Source organism: Aptenodytes patagonicus, chromosome 2 (assembly GCF_965638725.1).
Source record: "Aptenodytes patagonicus chromosome 2, bAptPat1.pri.cur, whole genome shotgun sequence".
Taxonomy (NCBI): domain Eukaryota; kingdom Metazoa; phylum Chordata; class Aves; order Sphenisciformes; family Spheniscidae; genus Aptenodytes; species Aptenodytes patagonicus.
This window is the reverse complement of record NC_134950.1, coordinates 63478282-63489158: the sequence shown is the minus strand read 5'-3', so window position 1 is coordinate 63489158 and position 10877 is coordinate 63478282.

Below are 10877 nucleotides of genomic sequence, written 5' to 3'. Positions count from 1 at the left end.
CAGAAAGCAGAACTTTCAGACACTCTTAGGTATCTACTCTTCTCCTCTGTCATTACAAAATACTTGAAAAAGTATTTTTCAGTATCAGGATATTAGCTTTCAAAAGCTTTCTTAATTTCTTGTTTGCCACACTGATGAAGTGCCTAAGACATAAACTGAGGATAGAGCTTTGGAGGAATCCCAAGAGAGGAGCCATCAGCCAGACAGGAGAAATCCTGTACCTCTGAACAGTTTCCTTCAGTATTGGGAATACAACACCATGCTTTTTTCTTCTGAAAATTGGTATAAGTTATGACCTTATTTATCTGTTTGTCCTTTATCAAAGATACTATCTAAATGTTTAATGCTTCTTCTTGCATGATCACCTGTTTTATTGAAAATTACTGCCACAAGCTGATACTTTCAGTGCCCTTCAGCTGTGCTTTTCTTTATATAAATTGGGTGAGAATAAACTCTGAAACAAATATAGCAATTCTCTTCTTTGTTTCTTAGGATCACATATACATGGAAGATAGGTCTTTAACAGAATTTGCAATCCCCCCCCATTCGGAAAGCCCACAGTTACATCCAAGTATTCTTTTGATAATGACATTGGTGTTTGGATGCTAGTAAAAAAAATTCTGCATTTTTTGATATCTAAAATCCGATTTAAGCTCTGCATGCTACTTTAGCTGGCATCTTAGGACTGTGTTAAGAAGCTCTAAACATTATGAAAGATGCAAGTTACTGAAATAATGTTCATATTTTGGAAACATACACCATTTTCAGGTAATGTTGAAAAAAATCAGAAATATGTGCATCTAAAAATTGCAGATTTCCTCGGAAGGCATGTATCGTAGCACAGAAGTTACCTTACCTTGAGAAATCCTAAGCCATTCCTGGATCTATGGGAGCTGATTGTACAAGGTCTGCAGGAGAACTCTAGCACTGTGGCACTCCCAAAAGAAACCTACAATGGCAAAGTAATATCCAGCACTCCTGCAAGAAATAGTTCTTAAATGGAAGTTAATCAAATAAGTTACCGTGGACACAACATTCTTTGACTGCCTGTGGAGGCTTGACCTTGGCTGGCTGCTAGATGCCCACCCAGCTGCTTTCTCACTCCCTCTCCTGAACAGGACAGGAGGAGAAAATAAGATGGAAAAGCTCATGGGCTGCGATAAAGACAGGGAGATTGCTCATCAATTACTGTCATGGGCAAAACAGACTCCACTAGGGCATGATTAATTTAATTTATTGCCCGTTAAGAATAGAGTAGGATGGTGAGAAACAAAGACAAAACTAAAAACATCTTCCCCTCCCCCTCCCCCCCTCCTTCCCAGGCTCAACTTCACTCCTTCACTCCTGACACCTCTATGTCCTCGCCTGTTGCCAGAGGGGAGGTCAGTCCATAACAGCTCCTCTGCCATTCCTTCTTCCTCACACTCTTTCCCTGCTCCAGCGTGAGGTCCCTCCCATGGGATATAGTCCTGCACGAACTTCTCCCGCATGGGTCCTCTCCATGGAGTACAATCCTTCAGGAACAGATTGCTTCAGCATGGGTCCCCCCACGGGTTGCATTTCCTGCCAGGAGCCCGCTCCTGTGTGGGCTCTCCATGGGCTGCAGCTTCCTTCAGGGCATGTCCACCTTCTGCAGCATGGGGTCCTCCACGGGTCCTGCATCACCATGGTCTTCTTGGACTGCAGGGAATCTCTGCTCCAGCACCTGGAGCACCTCCTCCCCCTCCTTCTTCTCTGGCCTGGGTATCTGCAGGGCTGTTTCTCTCCCATTTTCTCTCCCTTCTCTCTCACAGTTGCTGTGCAGCATTTTTATCCTTTTCTTAAATACGCTTTCCCAGAGGTGCCACCATCTTGGCTGAGGGGCTCAGCGGTGCCCCATGGTGGGTCCATTAGAGCCAGCTGGAACTGGCTGTGTCAGGCACGGGGCAGCCTCTGGTCTGTTCTCACAGAGGCCACCCTGCAGCCCTCCCGCTGCCAAAACCTTGCCACCTAAACCCAACACACTGCCTCACAGGTCCGTTGGCTGAAACCAAGCGTAAGCTGGGGCCCGATGCACAAAGGAATCAGTGGCCTGTGCTGAAAGGTGCACGGGTGAACTGTTCAATGTCATGACTAAAAGCTGAGCACCACAGCCATTGCTGGTGTCAGCTCTACAGATCTCAAACAAGTAACGAAACCACAGCACTTGATAAGTGACTCCTCATTTTGGGCATGACCGTCTTTGGGTTTAAGTACTTGCGAATAGATCTTGAGACATCCCTGAGCATCTCCAACATCAGGTGAAGAAAAGGGGAAGGACACGCAGGTGTTCAACACCTGAAATTCAGACCCAGGGAAAGCAAGAATAATCACTCAAATGTGTGCCTCTCATTTGAAGTTACTCATAAAAATGCTGCCTTGGATGAAGTACAAAAAGCAACAGAAAAGAGGCTCTAGCCGTAACACCTCCACCTGCTGTGGTGCCTGCATGCCCGTTTCGTGTGGCAAAGAAGCAGCCTGGAGGCCCATTCAGCCTGAGCCAGAGCCTGAGCCAGCCTTTGCCTTTAACCAGTTTGTTTTCCATTATGCATATATAAAATAACTCATATCCCTCACCTGCGTCTCAGCACTGTTGTGCAATCTAATTAGAAAAAGCAGCAAATTCATCCCGTGTGTCATGCCCCTCACGATTACGCAAGTGCTCGAACATCTGCTGGGAACCTTCGCCAAGAGAATCAGTGCCTGTGGTCCAGGTATCATTTCCATTATTAAACACTGATTTATTTAATGTCAGTATCAAATAGGCTGCTAATAGTCAATATTTGTCCAGTCATATTTAGCACATTAGACTGAGGTAGGACTTCACTATTGTTATCCTCCGTAAATTCAAAGTAAATTTAAAAGCTTCTTGGAAAAAGCAGCTTTCATATCAAGAGATCCAAATGCTGGACAGACTTGACAAGTTTTCTCTCTCTCTCTGCTTGTCCAATCTATATTCCTTGTAGAAAATAGACTAAGGAAAGGAACATCCACATACCCTAACATACATAATACGAAATGCTAAGTCAAAGACCATAGAAAAATTTCTGCACTAGTAATGTACAAAATAAAGGCCAGTACTATCCGTATGAAACAGAGACATCTGAATTTATTATATTAAACCCAAAATCTAATCTACATAATAATACAGATGATAAGCTAAATAGTACTCTATTTCACTTATACAGAAAAAATAAGGACTAAATCAACCATGTTAAAATTTAAATATGCAATTTTACAAGCCTTGATATTCAATTTTTTTATAACCAGTGATTCCTACCTAAGAATCAGAATAATAGCCTGTATAATGTTTAGGAACCTGCAATTGTAATAATTTTAAAAAATTATTAGAAAAAAATCACCTATTTCAAGATACATGAAAGGCAACGTAACAAAATGAAGCAACTTTTTTCTTAGGTCACAAAATCAAGAACTATAACTTTAGAGTACTTTGCCAATAGGTTCACAAATATTTGGAAATCTAAATCTTTATTAGATTTGTCCTGAATTTTAAGTGACTCAGTCAACTTCGGTGTTAACTAGCTTAAAGTTAGCTTTGTAAAACTTTTTAAATTTGTCTTTTCCTCAGTATTGATACAGTTTGATAATTATAGTTATTTCACTGACCATAATGTCCTCTGATGTCCAAATCCACAATTCTATAAACTGGCTATGATTTGAGTTTCAGGGTTCCAGTTAATATCAATTCAAACTAAAAATATTTTCACAAAGCCTGTCTGTAGAAACTGGACAATCCTATGCAGCTGTACTGTTAACACATTTGTTACTTCTTTCAAAGGGTAATCTTACTGTTACTCCAACATTGAAATTACACCAATAAAAGTATACTCATCCAGTGAAACAGCACTTAATAATATTCCTTGAAGAAAACAAACAAAACATTAATACCTTTTGTAACGCTTTAATTTTATCTTGGATAAATGACATTTCGCATTCTTGACTACTTTTAGCTTCTGAAAAAATAATTGGAATTTCCTATAACAATTTGGTCTTTTTTTTGTTTTTATCTCAGCTGAGACAGAGCTTCCAAGTTAGAGCAGAACTTGGTTGCAATTTGCACCAATGTAACCAAGTTTTGAGAAAATGGCTTACAGAATAAACAAAGAAATAAAGAATCAAGTGTTCTTCATGTAACAGCGGTTTAACAATAGTTTCACTTTATGTGTAGAGCTTTTGTTTCTGGATCTGGGAACAGCATATGGGCAATTCCTCTTACCCTCAAAGGTCAGATTCCATTATATCTGACCTCCACATTACAAATTAGCAAACAAAGCCATTTGTGAGCCTTCACTGCTTGTCATTGTTATTCATGCAAATCTGCTGCAATGTGCCATTTAGGACAGCCATTGTTGTAACCCAACTACATGACAATGTATGCAAATAATCAATAGACTGAGACACAAAGAAAGAAACAAGAAGTTAGCACCGATTTTCCCCAGCTGTCCACATCTGTTGGCATTAATAGCAGGAATATCTAAAAATAAGTGAGCCAGTCCTAGGTGGAGGAATGAGGGTCTTGCACCCAAAAAAACAATGGAGAGAAGCCTGCAGAGAAAAAGGAAGAAAAGGTGTGAATCCAATTTATCAGAGGGTTCAGAGCTGTTAAAACCCGGGGGGGGAGAGGAAAAAAAGAAAGTCTACATCGAGAAGCAGGTTTATTTCAATCCGTAAGTGTTCTTAGACATTTACTCATGTTTTATTTTCTTACAAGGCATATTTAAAGGGCATTAAATATGACTAAATTAACAGCATTGATTGATTTCAGTGTAGTGTATCCTGTAGAGTATTTTTGGTGCAGACAGTTGCTGTCAAGTGTCAGGATCCTCAGAAAGGCTATGTGTTATCCCCTGAAAACTCCCTTTAAGCTATATTAAATTGTAGGAAGCAGGGAGGAGGACACTAGTCACTTTGGAGTTGACCTAAAATAGCAAAATATTTAGGCATGGCAGTTAGATCGACTTAAATGCAAAATCTGTAGTAGGGGGAATTCAGACTACACTAACTGCTCTTTTTGATGATAAGGAAGTGGACTGTACTGGAGAATGTAAAGAACAAACCTGTAACAGCCAAGAGATGGGCTGTTTGATCTTACACATTTGTTCTGTATACAATTTACATATTTTTTTGTGACTCAGCAGTTGTTTATTAAATGGGCTTGCATTATATAAAACTTAAGGAACTCTGAGCCAAATGTCTTTGTAGCATTTGTCCCCTGGAGTTTGACTTTCAATTACGGACATTTCCGTGTAAAAGAAAAACTAATCTATTTTATGTTGTTCATCATAAAGGAAAAAATTCCAAAATTTTATGGTACATTGATGTGTGCATGTGGGACATGCAGCACTTTGGCGTAACAAATGAGTTGCATAATCTGTAAGGTAACAAATGAAGATAACTTCCTCTGTATTCCTGGCTCTTCCTGCTCCCATGTTTTATTGTCTTTTCACTACACGTGTATGGGAATTATTACGTGCAATACATAGCTGAAGACAGGTAATAAGTCTCCACTGAAAGGCATATAACCAGTTTCCTTGCTACCACTGTTTGTATGTCCCCTTTTCTTTGGTTTGAAAAGTTTAATTTGAAAATCACCGGGAACATTTTCCTGTGTCAGTTATATAAATGTAGTTAAATATAGTCATCAGGATTTTCTATTTAGAACCTTACCATATGGTTAGGATTTCCAATAGAGACTTTACAAGCCATGAAATCACATGGAATGCCATAGAGTATTAATTTCTATTAAAGAAAATAGAAAAGAGAAGCACAAATACCGGGATGTTACTTTTTTTTTTATAATATACAACCAATAACATGAAGAAGTGTATAACTCTGAGTATGATTGACCATGTATTATCTTATTTTCCTGTTTCTCAGGTTTAATGGCCAAGCCAGGCCAGCCCTTCCAGTGTTTCGAGTCATAGTCCCATTGATTTCAGTGATGCATGGGGATAAACCCCTCCACACAATTACAAACCTACCTCAGTGCTTTGGTGAAATATAAATCTATAAAAGTGCTGCATTTTTTGCCTTCATTGAAGGTCTCTACCCCAGCCAAGAGTCAGACCTTCTTTAAAAATTTGATCTGCTCCTCTGTATGCAAATAAAGTAGCAATTTAAGCTTAGACATTTTCTATCTGTTTTAGTTATGACTAGATAGCTCATAATTCCTTAAGAGGGTATTTTATTTTTGCTTTCATTGTCACAATGTTCTAGCCAAACTAAAAGTTATAGTCCATAAAGATCATATATCTGGCAATCCAGAGTACCTTATTGTATCTTTCCACTTTTTGCAAGAATTGTTTCCATGCCATTTGCCAGGAATAAGCATTAAAGTGCACTTCAGCATCCTGAAATGCTGCACTGTTCGTTGCAGCTGTTCTGATACACTGCTGAGCTGAACTATCTCTAATATCAATACCTTTTCTTTCCAAAACTAGTCATATCCGGGCACTTAAGAGTGTTTACTTCAACTGGGCCAGTATCTCTTTTTGAAGTTATGAACAATTTTCTCAAACAAGGAAGTTCTATTAATATAAGTTTACAGGCAAGAAGCCCATGTCTACGTTCTTCTCTGACTCATCTGTTATCAAAAGAATGAGTGCCGTCTTTAGAAAACTCTATTTTACAACTGCAGCCTGAAACTTCAAAACTGTTTAGAATCTTTCAAAGTAAAAAATTTGCAATGTTAACATCTCAAGATTAAACAAAGAGTAACAGAGAGAGAAAAACACTGGCTTTATTTGTGTCATGGAAAGATACAAAGACAGGATTTATCATACCTGATCAACATCTGAGTTAACATCCTATCTAAACCTGGTAATCTATTTAAAGCTTTGCCCAGTGTGGGATGCTTCATCTAAAGAGGAAGTCTCGCTACTCCCTCAAATACCAAAATAATTGTGTAATGCTGTTGCGAGCTTAGGAGATGCAACTACTTCCTAAACTGTCCAAATACTAAGCTGAGCCCCTAGGCTCCCTTAATGCACAGGACTCTGCCTAAGACCATAAGCAGCACGTGGTGACCGGCTCCCTGGCATCCTCTCCTGTACTTCCTCCCTGTCAAATACATGTCTCAGTCGACAGCTGTATCTGACTCTTCTCAACCAACTTAAAGCAATGGGAACTATGAAAATAATTCCTTAAAAAAGTGAAAACTAGAGACAGGCAGTTTAATGAAAAGCCAGACTTAAGACTGGAGGATAAGTGGAGGGTTGCTACTAAAAAGCGCCTGTGACTGCATGTCTGTGTGCACCCTCACGCCTGCATGTTTTACTGAAATATCCTTCACACACGAGGACAGGGCCTCTTCTAGAAAAAGATATTTTAGTGCTGCTGGATGAGATCGCTTGCTGTGCCAACTATGAAAACTGTCACATCAATAACAAATAAGTCGTGATGAAATATTTAAGTAACAGGATCTTCTTGGATTTCTAGTGGCATTCTTTCACAGAGCACTCACGACTTCACAGCTTATGAAGTCAGTGGAATTTCTTTAGTAGTGAATTACTGCTCATTTTCTCAGAAAGAATTTTAAATGTAACTATATTTTACTGTAATATATCATTTAATCTTAGAAGCAGCAGAATACTTGGGGTTATCTCAGTGTCACCCTATTAAGCTCTGTTTTTTGAAGCTGGTAATTGTCAAACAATTTCAGCATGAACATTTATCATATAAGGCCTCAGATCTGGAAAACATTTTAAAAATTAATTGTAAAATATTGCTTAAATCTTCTCTGACTTGATCTGAATAAAATATAAAACAGAAATATTTGGGGACTGAGTAGTGTTGAGGCTTGTTAAGAGACATTTTTCTCCCTCTGTTCTGAGTTCTAGCATTTTGATATTAGGATTTGACAGTTCTTTTTTTCTGACTGGCCAGCAAAAATGTTTAAGAGGAAACCTAAGTTCTTAAGAGTAAAGAACTAGGTTCTTTTTGAAAAATAACCAATATATATACAGGTTAGGCTGGTCACTTGTCAATAATTTAAAATAACCCTTTGACTTGACTACATTCTAAGTCAGTAAAAACCACCAATGACTTAACTGCACCAAGGTTTCAACTGTTGTGTGCAATTTGTAATGGTGTCAGTGGGCTTGCATTTTTATGTACTACAGCCTGTAAATCACATCGATTAATCCTGAATTTCTTTAGGGAAGGAAAAGCTTGTAGAAACCGATGTATTAAGAAAATGAATAAAAATGAATATGTATAGAAATTGCATGGGGGAAGAAGGTTTGAGACAAACAACATGCTACCCATTGATAAATATATAAAGGGTGTTAGAATCAGAGGGGTATAAATAGTCTGTTGTCTGTCAGGAATGCAAATGTAAGCATGCAAAATGGAATGAAGAAAAAAAAGATTAATCTTTAGTAAAAATATATATAAAGTAAAAAAAAAAAAACAAGTTCAGAATAATTACACAAGTCAAAAGCAAGAAATCATTAGAAACAGTCAAAATAGGCTAAATGAAGCCTTCATAAATACTAGACAGGACATTCCTCCCTTCAATGCAAAAATGAGCTGGAAGACTTTCTAGACTTTCTTTGATTTGTAATTTCTAGATGTGGCTGTTGCAAAACTGCCTAGCAACAGTGAGTGCCCAGTTTCCTTATTGTTAACAGGAATGGGATATCTAGATCTCTTAGCTGCTTATGAAAACTCTGAGCCCTAATCCATCATTTCATGGTTAAAAAGGTATTTTGTAGAAAATCTACAGCTTTGAGGAGCTAAAGGATGGTTCTATCCTCTCCTTTGTTAGTGTTACAGGTCATGCATTGCTTTCTTTGGTACTTTGTCTTAAGACAGTTACTATACCAGTGAAGTAATTTGCTTCATTAAATTTTCCCTTAATATTCTTCAAGGGGACATGCAGGAAATCAGTTTTCCTTCTGACTGCCTACAGACCGTAAGTAAATTCTACTCTGCTCTTTACCGGGTGTCCCAGGCTTTGCTACTTCCATCAGTGATGGCTTGGTGTAGAAAGAAAAGGAGGAACCCAACAAGCTCCAGAGTATTCATCAGGTATTTTGAAATGCTATTTTGAAAGGTTGCAGGATGAATTCATGGTAATTGCTGGCTTAATAAATGAGATCTGAAAAATGTCTTTAAGTGGTAATGACCAGCTTTTTTTTGTTTTTTTTTTTTTTCCCTCCCCACTGAAGACACTCAGTTGTGATAATATACCTAGTGGCCAAATAGAAGTTGATGAAGATTCCTCTGCTTCTGAGCATCTTCTGGTGTCACTGCTAAATCATGCTTCTATATCTATAGCATATCTCAGAGCGTTTCCCATTTTCCCAGGTTGCGGTTCTGCTTCTCCTCAGTCCTCGGGGCAAAGAAAATCAGTCTTGCCTGCATCACCAGTCCCTTGTATAGTGGCTCAGGTTGCCCAGAGGGGTGCCCTACATCTCTCAATTTTTAGAACATTTCCTTGAAAAACAGAACCGACAAAAACATTAAAAAGATTTAACTAAACCCCCTTTCATTAGTTGTCATGCACCGTAAACAGTGTGTGCAGTAGTGGGTGTCTATAAACACACACAGCAGTGAGGCTGCAGCTGGTCTTCAGACAGCAACATGCTGCAGCTGAAGCAGAGCAGGATCATGCCTTTTTAGTGTACAACCTATCGGGCAGTAATTTGGGGCTAGATTGCAGTTTTGACCTCAAGCTAGCAGTGAGGAAGATGAGCTGTACACTAACAACAGTTCCCAGCTATGCTCCCTGTTGTGCTGGGAGTGCACACACAGCAGCTGCTGCTGCCCTTATGGAGGGCTGCGCACACCCTCTCCTACACCAGTCCAGCTCTGACGACATCTGTGTACAAACAGCATCACCGCTTCAGCAGTGTCAAGGCTACCACCTACCACTAATAAGGTTTCCGTTATCACTTTTGACAGGTCCTGATGAAATATATGAAGTTCTGAAAAGATCAAAATAAGGAAACAGAAGAATATGCTATTCTTTATCCTCATTCCTATGCATACGCTTATGGAGAAATGCTCCCCAACAGCTTGTAATTTCACCGAGAGATGTCTATGTAGTGATAAAGCTTTCAGACGGCTAAATGGGTGGCTTGGAGCTAAAAGAGAAATCTGGGGAGGCACAACCTGGGACCAAACCTCCCATTTGGAAACATCACCAGCTAGACGCTGTTTAATCTGTATATAGCGGGGTGATATGAACCTGCAGTCACCTTTCTACTAAAGTGTGAGCCAGTAATAGACCCCTGACCCGAGAGAATGACAAGATTGAGATCTAACAAAGTGATTTGTGCTTCATATTGGACAAACGATTATCTAGCACTAGTAACAGAGAATCTACACGCTGCTTTCTGAAAGGGTCTCACAGCTCGAACGGATTCTTAATGAAATTAGTTATTTTCTAATTGTAGAGCTAATTAAATTGTAAAGAAAGACCTGCTGGCACTGGAAACAGTATTGACATTCCTCAGCTACAGCCTTCTTATTAAAAGAGCTGTTGAACTACTTTAGGCTGGCTGGACCTCTGATACAGCTGTCTAATCCAGGTTTCTTTCAGTATCTGTGGAGAATATTTGCTTAACGCAAACTGAGAGATAATTTCAAGGCATGTTTTTATAATAAATTTCTTTCTTAGAGATAAGTATACATCTGCTTCCTTCAGGCAGTGAACAAAGCACTAGATAGATACTGGGTTACTATTTCCTCTCCCCCTGATATTAGCAATTGGAAGGTATATATGGCTAGGTGGCCCTTTTCCTATGGCCTAAATTCAATACACAGAATTTAAATAACTTAAAAAAAAATTGTAAAAAAACCTTCAAAAATATCATTATGTTAGGAAACACAGA